The sequence below is a fragment of the Barbatula barbatula genome (genome assembly GCF_947034865.1).
Source record: "Barbatula barbatula genome assembly, chromosome: 8".
Taxonomy (NCBI): Eukaryota; Metazoa; Chordata; class Actinopteri; order Cypriniformes; family Nemacheilidae; genus Barbatula; species Barbatula barbatula.
Genome location: NC_136771.1, coordinates 3278080 through 3292355, shown reverse-complemented (window position 1 = coordinate 3292355; position 14276 = coordinate 3278080). Strand labels below are relative to the sequence as shown.

At 37.6% G+C, this 14276-nt stretch overlaps 1 pseudogene across 1 annotated transcript; it reads left to right on the top strand.

Annotated features, from left to right (window-relative positions):
* Positions 1-945: 945 nt before the first annotated feature.
* Positions 946-13523, top strand: LOC306897260 (complement C3-like; annotated as a pseudogene). The gene is made up of 34 exons (XR_013788337.1): positions 946-1066; positions 1139-1334; positions 1465-1630; positions 1750-1823; positions 1920-2008; positions 2203-2285; positions 2364-2451; positions 2744-2846; positions 2962-3082; positions 3175-3290; positions 3395-3541; positions 3662-3852; positions 4192-4380; positions 4838-4990; positions 5122-5251; positions 5331-5375; positions 5517-5619; positions 5702-5781; positions 5860-5999; positions 6183-6395; positions 6528-6585; positions 7525-7611; positions 9302-9420; positions 9745-9804; positions 11037-11127; positions 11220-11268; positions 11348-11438; positions 11536-11625; positions 11766-11871; positions 11939-12028; positions 12126-12206; positions 12321-12404; positions 12487-12601; positions 13262-13523. The product of XR_013788337.1 is annotated as a complement C3-like (transcript).
* Positions 13524-14276: the final 753 nt, after the last annotated feature.

Here is a 14276-nt window from a genome sequence, read left to right as displayed (position 1 = left end):
TTTTTTCACTCTTTAAATTCCTTATTTTTTTAACTAGAATCGGTTCTTATCATGTTTTTTTAGTTTTAACCGTTTAAATACCAGTTTGGTGCCTCTGTTGTTTTTATGAAAAAAATGAATAATTGAAAACGCATTTTGTAAAAAATGTCTAAAAATATCATATACATATATTTTCAGACAAACAAGCAAAACAAAATCGAGAAGAACCGTTACTTGGCTAAACTTGTCTCCCTAATATTTTGAATATACATAGACTGCGATACCAAGCTCAACCACTCGATGAATGTACCATACTGTTTCTTTAAATGCGACCAAACTACAGGACCCATTCAAATTGTTGATTTAATGAAATTAACATGCAAAAATATTCAACAAATCGTTCATTTAATACAACTATTATACAATTAAATAATAATACAACTTACTATTAACATAAATTTAATTAAATATGAATAGTCTTTTTATTAGACACTAGCCAAACTGGTGCATGTGTCCAGTGAAACTGTCTGTAGCATACTGCAGTAAAATTCAGATACTAAAGTGTTGTAAACCTTATTATAGTAAAAATTCAAGTATACTTTTATGTTTACTACAGTTTATCAATTTACGAGAATACTTCAATTTAAATATAGAAAATACTGCACTTCACTAGCAACACTTCTTTTGGGGAGAAATATTGTAAGTAGTTCACAGAATGAAACATTTTGCCTGAACCCGTACCCATATTTAGAAATGGTCTCCTCATTTTTTTGTGACTGGATATAGTTCAACTGAACCTCATTGCAGTGAAGTCTGATCAATATTCTCCTGAAATCTACAAGATCAACACAGCAGTTGCCAATTTATCAAAGGTTGGATGCTGTTTTGCCATGTACATTTACTTTTCACATTATCGTGAGCTAATCTTCTGTTTGACTTACAAAACTATAGTGACCGAAAACACACTGATGTTGAGAATAAATCTGTGAGGCAAACCCAAACAGACGTCTGTCAGGATGAATGTGCACCTGCTGTGGTCCACTATTGTTCTTCTCTCTTCACCTCTCCTCACATTATGTGACCCGCTGTGAGTATTCATAACACTATCAGCATCTAGATTGTAGATTGTATTTAAAAGAATGTGATTTTATCTTCTCAGATTCGTTCTGTTGGCTCCTAACTTGCTGAGGGTGGATTCCTCAGAGAACGTGTTTGTGGAGGCTCAGGATTATAATGGAGGAGATTTGAGTGTGAACATTATAGTGAAAAACTTCCCAAACAAAAACAATGATCTGCTGAGCAAAACTGTGATCTTGTCAAGCCAAGATAACTTCCAGGTCCTTACAGACATAAAGGTGACACATCTCTGTTCTGTGCACTTCTGCCAGCATGTAGGAATATATTTAATGTTTTGTCACGGCACTAAAACAAGTTTTGTGAATGATATCGCTATTGTTTTCATTCTTTGCCATTTTGGTTGTGTAGATTCCTGCCGACAAAAAGTTTTTCGAAAAAGATCTGGAGAAGCAGTATGTCTATTTACAGGCTCAATTTCCTACTAAAACCCTGGAGAAAGTGGTCATGGTGTCATCTCAGTCGGGATATATATTTGTACAGACAGACAAACCCATCTACACACCTGCTAGCACAGGTAACATCAGCATGACATCAGTTACAACAAGTTTTGATGATTTTTCATTTATTCTCCACAGCTGAAGTAAACTATATACAGTGGATAATGATGCATGAATCTCTCAATCCTGTTTGTAGTTCAGTACCGGGTTTTCTCTCTGACTCCAAACCTGCTTCCACTGAGTCAATCTGGAGTCTCGGTGGACATCATGGTACACGCTTCAATATGAGCTCACGGTTATTCTAGACACAAATACATCACATTTCATCAAGTTATCATTAGACTTTTTTTTTAAATGTTTTTTAAGAATCCACAAGGCATCACGGTTGAAACCGAAAAGGTTTATCCAACGCAAGGGATGAAGTCTGGAAGATATCATATCTCTGAATTTGCCAGGTTTGCTCATATATAAATCCCATTCAGCCTGAGGGGACACAAGTTAATTTCAATGATCATTATTGTCTGTATAAGAAAGATTAAAATAGCCCATCACTGTACATAGTGGAAGTGAAATCTGTTTTTGTTTAAACTCTATTCGTGGTCTGACGTTTGTTTTAATGTTATAAAATCTGACATGTTTATGTTTTAAGTCCTGGGATCTGGAAGGTGATCACACGGTACGCAAACACCCCGCAGACGACATTCACTGCAGACTTCGAGGTCAAGGAATACAGTAAGATTATGTCAACAAAACCAGCGTGTTGTGCAATATTGAGATTTGGTTTAATTAATAATTTGTTTTGGTTTGTAGTGCTTCCAACTTTTGAAGTCACATTAACCCTCGGGACGTCGTTCTTCTATGTTCGTGATTTGCGTCTTACAGTTGACATTACTGCAGAGTAAGAGAAAAGACCCTTTCCTTATATTTACATTTAATTTGAAGGAGTTTGGAGACAATTAAATAAAATGGAATGTAAAGTACACTTCAAGTTGTCTTGACGTTCCTGCTTTTTTCAGATGGGAGCTTTTACAGCAGTAAAAGTTGAAAAGTGTATATGAGCCCCCCTTCAATTGTTCCTACAATTCTTGAATTGTGGAAAAGCTCATTATTGTACATATGGCTGTGGTACAAATACAATTTAAAAGAGATTGTAGAAATGCTAAGAGATTAAAGACTTTATGTGTTTTTAGGTATCTGTTTGAGAAGAAGGTTGAGGGACAAGCGTTTGTGGTGTTTGGTGTGATGCATGGTGACAGTAAAACAAGTATAACTTCCTCTCTACAAAGAGTCTCGGTGAGCTTTACGGACAAGCATGAACAAACCTGAACTAGAACATAATTTTTTTTTAAAACCAGATACATCACATTATACACATACTGATAATGTTCTCGCTCTGATATATAAACAGATAGCTGAAGGAAAGGGCTCAGCAGATCTGACCAGGGACATGATCACTCAGACCTTTCCAGACATCAACCAGCTGGTTGGGAAATCAATCTTTGTTTCGGTCAGCGTTTTAACAGACACCGGTGAGATCAACACACTTTGTTTATCTGTTGTTTATTATGTTTATGTGTATGTGTCTATGTACTGTTGACATAATGATGTGTGTGTGTTACAGGCAGTGAAATGGTGGAAGCACAAAAGAGAGGCATTCAGATTGTGACGTCACCGTACACCATCCACTTCAAGAGAACACCTCAATTCTCCAAACCTGGAATGCCCTTTGACGTCTCGGTGTGAATCTAGACTAAACAGATTGAACTGTGAAGATATTTATTATAAATATGTGAATTTACTTGATGTTTTATTTGTTCCTTTTTTTCTGTACCTTCATAAAGGTTTACGTGACAAATCCTGACCAGACGCCTGCTGAATATATGAAAGTGAAGGTCAACCCTGGAGGGTTCATTGGTCAAACAAACGCCAATGGCATTGCGAAGGTCACCGTCAATTCTCAGAGTGATTCTACATTACTGCAGATCACCGTAAGACCGGCCTCATTGTTGATCTAGTTCAGGATATTCCATTAAAATTTTAAAGAAGTGCAACTGTTGATTGTTATATATATCTGTATATAGACTAATACAATTTTTATATCTTTTCAGGCAAAGACCACAGATCCACGATTGCAAGATGAACAGCAGGCAGTAAAGACCATGACAGCTCATGCGTACATTCCCAAAAGCAACTGCACGTCGGCATTGATGCTGCGGAGCTCAAGATTGGAGATCATATGAAAGTCATTCTGAACACAGGAAAAAGTCCAGGAGCCAAAGATCAAGATTACATGTTCATGGTGAGAGAAATTTACTGTATGGTTGTGAAATGACAACCATTTTTTCAGGTAGGCTATATGAGTGACAAGATAATCGCAGACAATGAAATATCTATTTTTGCTTTTGATCACACAATTTTTACAGATCAGTTTTTACTACTTTTGCAGCTCTTAGGTCATTGCAGACCTTGTCAGGTTCAAGACTTAAAAGTATAATAACTCTTCAATTGATAGGTTGGCTAAACAAAAGTCAATGAATACATTAACAATAATTCTATCAATATCACGTTATGACCGGAAACAATCTTTGTATTTGAGTACACCCAGGTGTTTTGTTACTTATTTATCTCTTATTTTCAGATCTTAGGCAAAGGTACAATTCTTCAAGTAGGCAGGTATAAGATAAGAGGACAGTCTTTGGTGTCTCAATTTCTTGTGACTAAAGACACGGTGCCGTCTTTCCGCTTCGTGGCGTATTATCATGTGGGATCAGATGAGGTGGTGTCTGACTCCGTCTGGGTTGATGTGAAGGACACGTGCACTGGAACAGTAAGTAACGCATCACAAGAAATTATCAGCACTAGAAAAACAAGGATTTGAATATCACTACCGTAACAGGTGGGGTTTTAGCATATCATACTACGGTATTGACATTTTTAGATTGTTGTGGTAATGACATCTTGTTTGTTTTGAAAAGTTTTTAAATGGATGATTTAAAACATCTCAGACCTTTTTTTATGCCTAAAAAGGAAATCCGTTGATGCAAGTATTAAGTCAAGTTTATCATCTTGGAATCCACAATTTCGTAAGATTCCCCCAGGTCCATTTTGACCAAAAAAAAGAGAGAACATCAAATAAACAAAATAAATTTTGTTCATATTGACTGATAGCATTGTTAAGGTGTTGATGCGGTTCAGGGCTCTTGCATGGACCATAAAGTTATTGCTGACATGACATCAAATCATCATATTCAACCCATGTTGTGATTTTCTCTCTCATTCAACAGCTCAGTCTTAAGGTAGAGTACAAGGCTGACACTTATAGTCCCTGGGATGAGTTCAGGTTGAGAATTACTGGAGATCCCGGAGCTAAAGTAGGCCTGGCAGCGGTGGACAAAGCTGTAAATGTTCTCAACAGGAACAGACTCACACAGTCGATGGTGATAAATCTTCATCAAGCTACATGAAACAAACAAAAAATCAACAAAAATCAATCAGCAAAAAACAAATAAATCACAAAAAATCATGTGTTTTTCTACTATAACTTTGATAACTGGTTTGGTGTGTGTAGATCTGGGACGTGATTGAGAAACATGACACAGGTTGTACAGCAGGCAGTGGAAGAGACAGTATGGGGGTTTTCTATGATGCTGGTCTGATGTTTGAGTCCAGCATCGCTGGAGGAACCACCTCCAGAACAAGTACTTTTTCAGATAATAAAATTACTTGGATATTTATATAAACTACAGTATAATTTCTGTGTCTATAATTTTTTTCTAGTGAACGAGTGCCCTACTGCTTCAAAGAGAAGACGGAGATCAGAAGGTGAGAACCATGCAAATCTAAAAAATCTCCTTTTTACTTTTTCAAAAGTTTAAACTGGTCCCCAAACCTTTCCTATTTTAAATTTGTTAACCAATGATATCATTTAACATTCAACAGTATCAGTCTCTTTTTATTATACAGAATTAGATTATACAGACCCTGATGAAATTGTGTCACGGACACAGTTCCCTGAGAGCTGGCTGTGGCAGGAGGTGACTGTTCCTCAATGCAAAGATAAAACCTGGTAAGCAGGAGCCTGGCCTGTTGGACAAAAAACTTCCAGATTTGTGTAAAAAATCTTTACTCATCATTTTCTCAAATGCCAGCGTACTATCAATAAAGAGATTCCTGAAAGAATCCATTACAACCTGGCAAATCTTAGCCATCAGCTTGTCAAACACAAACGGTGAGTCAAGCTCTTAAATTTATATAAATTATATTATTATGTGGCTAAAAATGTTCGTTCCTGTCGTCTTTCCCAAAGGTATCTGTGTGGCAGATCCTTTGGAGATGGTGGTTTTTAAGACGTTTTTCATCGACCTCAAGATGCCGTATTCGGCCGTTCGCAACGAGCAGCTGGAAATCAAAGCCATCGTTCACAATTACACACCAGATAAAATAAAGGTAATTCTTTCTGCTGAACGTTTTATTTTTCATTCGTTCTTACATCTGCCACTGTCTTCTTTACATCTTAACATAATCTCTTTATCTTTTGATATTTCAGTTTAATGTATCCCTCAAAAAATGACTGATATTTTGTTCAATCCAGAGATTTCTAAGAGATGTCCACAGTCTCATTTCCAACAGGTTTGTGTGGAGTTTATGGAGACAGAACATATTTGCAGCGCTGCCAGTAAGAAGCGTAAATACAGAACAGAATTTGAAGTCGACGGCTCTTCTAGCAGATCCGTTCCATTCGTGATCATTCCCATGGAGTTGGGCGAACATCAGATTGAGTTGAAGGCTTCGGTGTCTGATTCTGTCTACAATGATGGAGCGAAGAAGACCCTGAATGTGGTGGTAAATCTGATGGATTATCTCCTCCCATTCTTTCAATTTGTTGATTGTAACACAATAAAGGAATTTGGACCTGAGGAACCAATTCTCTAATGGTGAAAATAGATGTCTAGTCGATAACAATTTTTCCTTCAGTCTGAAGGGACCCGAAAAGTGTTGCAGAAAACTGTGGAGCTTAATCCAGCGATGCAGGGTGAGATTCAAGTTAAACCAAGGAAAATATACTTTGCTGTTAAACACCCAGAAAGCACACAATGTCTGAGATACATAAACTACCGGTCTGTCAGGTACAGAAGGCAAGGACTCAAATGCAGATTCAAAATAATAATGGTTTTAATCAAAGCAAGAACAAAACAAAAGCTAAGCAGAGCTTCAGACAGTACAGGGCAAAGCAGATGGAGGGTCAGACGGGCAGGTGGTCAGTCGAGGTGCAAACAGAGTCCGAAGGGGTAATCCAAAAGAGGAAGCACAACAGGCAGGGGTCGGTCGAGGTGCAAACAGAGTCCAGAGGAAAAGGCAAAACTCGTAATCCCAACTGGTGCAGACTAAGAGAGAATCCGGATCTAAGCGGCAGCCCAGTCCAAAACAATTATCCAGTGCATGAAAACTAGAAGAGAGCAAGGTTAGCATGAGTAATCCAACAAGGGAAGAGCGCAACAGCAACGAAGGAGAGAAACAGAGAGGAATATAAAGGGAGGAAAATAATGAGAGCAATAAGAAACAGCTGTGCGCTGCTGAGACGCTCAGCTGATTGCCAAGCCGCATCAGCTGTGCACATGGAAAGGCGAGTGAGAAAGTGAAGGGAGATCAAACCCGGGACCTGACACGGTCAAAGGTTTTTGGACACTGAAATTGTTCTTATTGTTAAAATGCTTAGATGCTTAAAATAAAACTCAGAAATTAGTTTAAAATTTAATTGAAAATTAACAATGACAAAACAAACGTTTTATTTACTATTTTTTTTTTTTAAATGATGACTAAGACTAAATAAGGACGAAAGAACAGCCAATAAGATCACAACATAGAAGTTAAAATACTTCCAAATGTCCTTTATTATAATAAAATTGTCCTTCAACAGACTCATTCCAAGTTGACTCTCTCTCTCTCACCTTTTTCATCCCATTTGGAGCAGGTGGAATACAACATGAAGTTATGAAGACTTCCCTTCCAGCTGACCTGTTTCTTGGCACGTCTGCCAGCACTCTCATCTTCATAACCGGTAATGATGACATGAAGGGTCAGAAACTCCACAAAGGCGAGCTGAATGTAGAACCCATGTGCAGTTTATTAAATCCAACGTGAGCAAATACAAAACAAAGACTCGAGCAAGAGCAGACTTGACTATGAGCGCAAACAAGCTTGACCACAAAACATTCACCAACAGCAGGTTGACACAAACATGAGGGTTTACATCCAACAAATACAACTAATTTGAGCACATGATGATGAGACACAGCTAATGAACAGGAGCCAATGAACAAACTTAATGGATAAGCACAAGACAAAGAAACCAATGAGAACATGACTTCCAGACGAAAGGGAATCGTAGGCCCTGATCCAATAGCCCACTTCATGTGGACTTGTGGTCTTGTGGACTTAAATTGTGCGTGCTCGCCAAGTGCGTAGGGCGCGAGTGCGTAGTGTGTCCCATTTGTCTTTTTAGCTTTCAGAAGTCTGCTCGCGAGCTACTTTGTGCCCTCTATATGGTCTGCCGCGAAGCACAGATTGATGCAGACTCCACTGAAGTTACCTACCCAGGAATTCTTGCGAATGGCCAATCACAGAACGGATGGGCGGAGTGTTGTGGATGTCCGACATATACGTAAACATGACGGATACACTTTTTATATGCATGTTTTGATAAAATTCTCAATTAATTAGTTTCTTATTCACATTATTGCTTATTTATTTTCTATTAAGCTAGATATTCAAGAATAAAAACTTTTATTGTAGTGCATTTCTTACTTAAAGGAATTGTTCACTTTCAACATACATTTTCATGATAATTTACTCACCCCTGTTGTCATCCAAGATGTTTATGTATTTTGTTCTTTAGTCGAAAATAAATTAAGGTTTTTGATGAAAACATTCCAGGATTATTCTCCATGTTGTGGACTTCAATGGACTCCAACGTCAAGCGTGACCTATTCAACGTAATGACGTATTACGTGAAGTCGTGAGCGTGCTTTGCATAACAGAGCAAGGCGAGTATTTGTGTTTATAAACCATATACTTTTTTTTTAATAATTGGTCTTTTAGCTACATAAAATCCTTATTCATTTTCTGGTTTCGTTTAAAGCCCTTTGAAGCTCCACTGAAACTGTAATTTTGATCTTCAACTGTTTGGAGTCCATTGGAGTCCACTATATGGAGAATAATCCTGGAATGTTTTCTTCAAAAACCTTAATTTATTTTCGACTAAAGAACAAAATACATAAACATCTTGGATGACAACAGGGGTGAGTAAATTATCATGAAAATGTATGTTGAAAGTGAACAATTCCTTCAAGGTAATAAACCATGTTTTGTTGTAGATTTATATCTAGTTGTATCTGCATAACATTAATTGCAAAATGCTCGGGTGGCATATCAACATATGAAATACAGAACTATAAAGACCGGTAGCTCCTGTCCCAAATAACAACAATGGGAGTTTGGTCCACTTCAGTGTATGACTAGAAAGCAGCCACTTTCTCTTTCCGACATGATGACCTCAAGTCTGTCCCAAAATGCATGAATTACAAAATAAAAGTCATAACCAAAAACACACCTTTGAACATGTATTATGTCTTCAGATTTCTTATTTGCTGGTATGATTAAGGTGTTAGTATAACCTTTATACCAAATAGCATCTGTGCATTCCTCAGTCTTCACCATAAACCCTTAAATACTCTTTTCATCCCATTCAGCTCAGAGGACAACAGAGCAAAACTTCAATCTGGAAGTGGAGCTGTTTGTGGAAGGAAGACGCAGAACAATCAGATGGAGTTTCACAAAAGACACAATGCGCTTTACATACTCGGAAAAGGCAAGAAGACTTTCAGACATCAGTTTGTTCAGGATAAAAGAATGATAAGAAAATACTCCATGAACCAAATATGAATATCTGACAGATTAATATTTAGAAACAAAAAAACGTAACAATAATTTTTTTATTTCAAAACTGGTTTCTGCCCATGTCCAGGAATTAAGCATTTTATAAGTCATGCATAATTTATAGTTCACATCAGTAGTGTTGTTTTGATCAAGGTTATAGTTAGGGGTTTCAGAAATATACTGCTTTTATTACTGTAGAAAATAATTGACGTGATTATTCTGATGACAAATGAAATATGTGTGTGTCACTCAACAGTTCGATCCCTATAAGAACTTCAACGTAACAGCTGTAGGCGCTGGAACAGCCACTCTCTCAGTGAGTAAACATGAGACGGTATACAGGTGATTCTCACAAAGTCTTGGTTTCAAGATGTCAAATGTAATTTTCTTAAAAACACTCAATACACTTCAATACACTTTTAATACGTTAAAAACAAGTTATACCATTTTTAAAAGCATTCATTTCTAAATTTATACTGACAGTTTAACACAATTGTAAACCTTAAGCTCTCCCTTTCTGTAGGCACTGCTAGACAATTACAACATTTGCACAACCAGATATCCATAGCTCTTTGTCCTGTAGAAACTAGTGGCTGTGTCGCATCTTCTCCCTCTCTCTCAGTTTGTCTTCTGTATATTCTGGTTCGAATAAGTACGGTTAGGCAAAAAAGTGCAAGTCTTCCTCAATATCGAAATCATCAGAGATTTTCAATGATCAGCTTCTATACAGCGTGCGTCTGCGTGTAAACACAGTTGCACTTCCGTGCTGTCAGTCAGAGCACCGGCATCCAATTGGGTCAAGCCCCATGCGGCGTTCGGAGCACAAACCTAATACGCATGATTCAAAGTGCTGTCGTCCAAGAAGACGAAGTTCTCTTGTGCGCCATACACTAACAAGACGGAGGATAATATATCGATTATAGGCTGTATTTTGGTTTGTTTTTCGCACATAAAGAATTCTTGTTGCTTCAAAAAAAATTTTACTGAGCCACAATGCCCAGATGGATAAATGTAATGATGTCTTTAGTACTTTTCTGGACCTTGGCAAAATCTGACAACATGATGTACTGTATATGAGACAGCCTGGAAATCTCTGAGATCACCTAAATGTCACCTTAATATCTTTATTTGTGCTCTGAAGACGCCGTAAAAATCACATGAAGTTGATTTTTGGGTGAACATCCTCTTTAATCATACATAATAAGGCATTAAGGAAGTACAGTATATTGACAAAGAAAATATGTAACATTTTTAAATGCGGAAAACAACTTATATCCGTACTGAATAGGTTTTTTTGTCATATTAAGCTTTTTTAGTAAAATATAGCCATTTGGGCTCCCATTGCCATGTTTACGTTACGCTTATCATTCAATTCTGATCATTTTTTTGCGTTAGCTAATAATATGTTTTATAATTCAAATCTTTACTGCCATGATGTTTCAGGGGTTTTGTGAGAATGACCAATACAGTACGACCATCACATTCATGAACCATGTTCACTGTATACAGTACTTGTGTGACGCCAGTGTTACCTGTTTCTGTTTTCAGGTGCTCAGTATATACAACGCCAATCCTACTGAGGTGGTTAATACCTGTAACCAGTTTGATCTAAATGTTAAAATTGACCGAGATCGTGAAGGTAGGTTTGACAGAGTCTTGCTTCGGTGTTAAATGAAAACCCTGAAATGAAAAACGTTGTACTATTTATCTCAAAACTTCCTTTTTGTTCAGTGAGTTATCAAGGGGCTGAGGAAAGTTACACATTTACTATAGACGTTTCGTAAGTAAACCATATAATCAATTATTTAACATTTATTCATGTATAGATGTACATGCGATTCATTTATTTATTTTTACAGCTACAAAAGTGAAACAAGAGACGCCACCATGAGTATTCTGCATGTGGGTTTACTGACAGGGTTTAAAGTGGATAATAGAGATCTCGCAGAGGTATACTGTTATGAAGAACTTATTTCTCTGAACATAGAAATACATGATGTTGGTTTCTGTCATGTACTGTCATTTTTAAACGATAATATTTCCACAGTTGGTCAAGGCCAAAGACAGAGTCATCCAGAAATTTGAGGTGGACAACAGGCTCTCAGAGCAAGGGTCCCTCCTCCTCTACGTCAAAAAGGTATTTCACCCTTTCGTATCAGACTTCATTTTGTTTTCATGCTTTATACCAGGATCCAAAAATACCAAGCAGAATTTTGTGATTGATGTCAGATGTAATAAAGTGACATTTCTGAATGATGTGATCGTCTGCCTCGATAGGTTTCTCATACAGAAAGAGAAAGAATCACCTTCAGAATGCACAAGGTCAATAAAGTGGGTTTGCTTCAACCTGCTGCAGTCACCGTCTATGAATATTATTCACCAGGTGAGATATTGACACACACACACAGTTCTCTAGATGATCTCTTGAGTTAACTCTTCTGTTTTCTCAGACGCACGGTGCACAAAGTTCTACCACCCTGATAAGACGGACGGCGCTCTGAGCAGATTATGTCATGAAGATGTGTGTCAGTGTGCTGAAGGTACTATGAAAATGTCAAATTTTAAAGGATAAAATATTTGTATTGGTGTGTGTGTGTGCGCATATAACCCTTGCTTTATAAACATCTGATTGCACAGAAAACTGCGGTTTTCAGAATAAAAACACGGTCGATCCAGCTCAACGTTTGGACCGGGCTTGTGATTCTGACATAGATTATGGTAAACGTATTCATTCATGTGTGTTCTTTGCATTTCAGCTGTTGTGCAGGTTCGGTCTGAACCTGAAATATGTTTTACCGGTCTGGTGTAAATAATGATGTACATATTTCACAGTTTATAAAGTCACAGTGGAGGGGATGAATCTGGGGACACACGCAGACGTCTATAATATGAGGGTGAATGATGCCCTGAGAGAAGGTATGGTTTATTCATCCTGTGCCCATCAATGCATATAGAAATCAACCCTGTTTCAGCGTGATAAAGTTGAGCTGTCCTTCAGGAAGTGATAATGAAGTGGCGTTGAAGGTGAGAACCTTCCTGGCCCATCCCAACTGCAGAAAATCTTTGGGACTCTTACATGGCATGTCATACCTCATCATGGGTAAATCCCCAAGGTAGGTGTGCAGTTCTGTTTTTGCAACAACCACAAAAAAAAGAAGTTTGTCACTGTAACTGAACACAAGTCAGACCCTAAAGCATCACAATTGGCCAAGGTCTTTTTTGTGAACTAATATTTTTTTACTATTGAAGAATTGTATAAATGTATTATTTTTTTCATTATAATGATGTATTTGGTCCATTAAATCTATATACTATTTGAATGCAATACAGTATTTTTCCTATTACGTTCCTAGCAAGATAACTGATTCAATGTTGATATGACATTTAACCAATGTGACATCAACATTAAATAACGACGGTCAGGAATAAAATAAGACTTCTTTATTCACATCCATTATTGAATTTTGTCTTCACATTGCAAGTGCCACAAGAGTCACCAATTCCAAAAAAAGACATTACAATTTGAAACCATAAATTTTTAGATCAAGTGTGTCTTTCAGAGGCTTAACTGTTAGCAGATAGAGCTTTGGGTTTTAACAATGTACTAAATGTTTAAATGGAGACACAGTAGATGGTTGTTGAATACTCAACTCAAACAAATTGTACTTTAAATGTACTTGCATACTTTAAGAAATGAAATGAGCTGGCAGATATGTGTTTAATGTAGTCCAGGATACTGGGAGAGTCATCCTCGCTTTCTCTGTTGTTTGTAGAAGGAGCATGAATACTATCAATTACGTTCTGGATGAGCAGACGTGGATCGAGTACTGGCCCACACTGGAGGAGAGCCAAACCTCAGAACACAGGGAGAGATACCTGGACATCAAGGATCTCGCCGGTAAACTCTTTAAAGATGGATGTTATGAATAATTAATAATCAAGTAATTACTTCGGTAGACACACTATCTGTTTGTCTGTAGAGTTCAAGACTCTAAATAAAGATGTTCAAGATCAAATAAAACAAATTTGCATCCAAAAGTCTGCGATTACAGTGAATTCAAAATGAATTTGAGAGGCTTTGACCTGGAAATAAAGTGCTAGGTGTATAAAGGTTTATAGGTGTACAATCAATGAGAAGGTTCTACAGGTTACTGAGAACATTCGGTTTAATGTTGTCGCATACACGTTTACTAAGTGACATGAAGACACAGATCTGTTTTCCTAATCTGCAGAAAACACAGCAGGATTCATATTCATATCATATTTCCTGAAGTAACGCATCACTTCAGCCAACATGAATGAATGGCTGGCAAAACTACATTCGCCACATAATTTGTAGTTCTCTGTTCAGTTTAGTTGAAATACCTGAATCAGTTTACATCATGAATATGTTTGCGTTGGTGCTAATAAGAGATGCACGGATAAATTTTTTCCAATAACCAGTATTGGTCTTTGACACTATCGACGGCCGATAGCTAAAAAACAGTCGATGATTACGGCCGAATTTGTGCTCCATGTATTGAAAAAGTTCACCAGTTTGATGTTCAATATTAATAGTCAATAGTCCCTTGCCCTGCCACGGTAGAGCACGAAGCCGCAGTTAGCCACAACTATAACCAGCCTTCCCTCATCCACGGATGAGAGACTGCTGGATTCTCACGCGCGAGCTATTTTCCCGCCAGTGCATTTAGCCTCGCTGGGCCAGCGTGCTCCCCTAAATGGTCCACTGACGGTAACCTCCGATCAGATTCGGCCGTTATGTCTGTTTCTGGACGCGTGGAAAGCCAT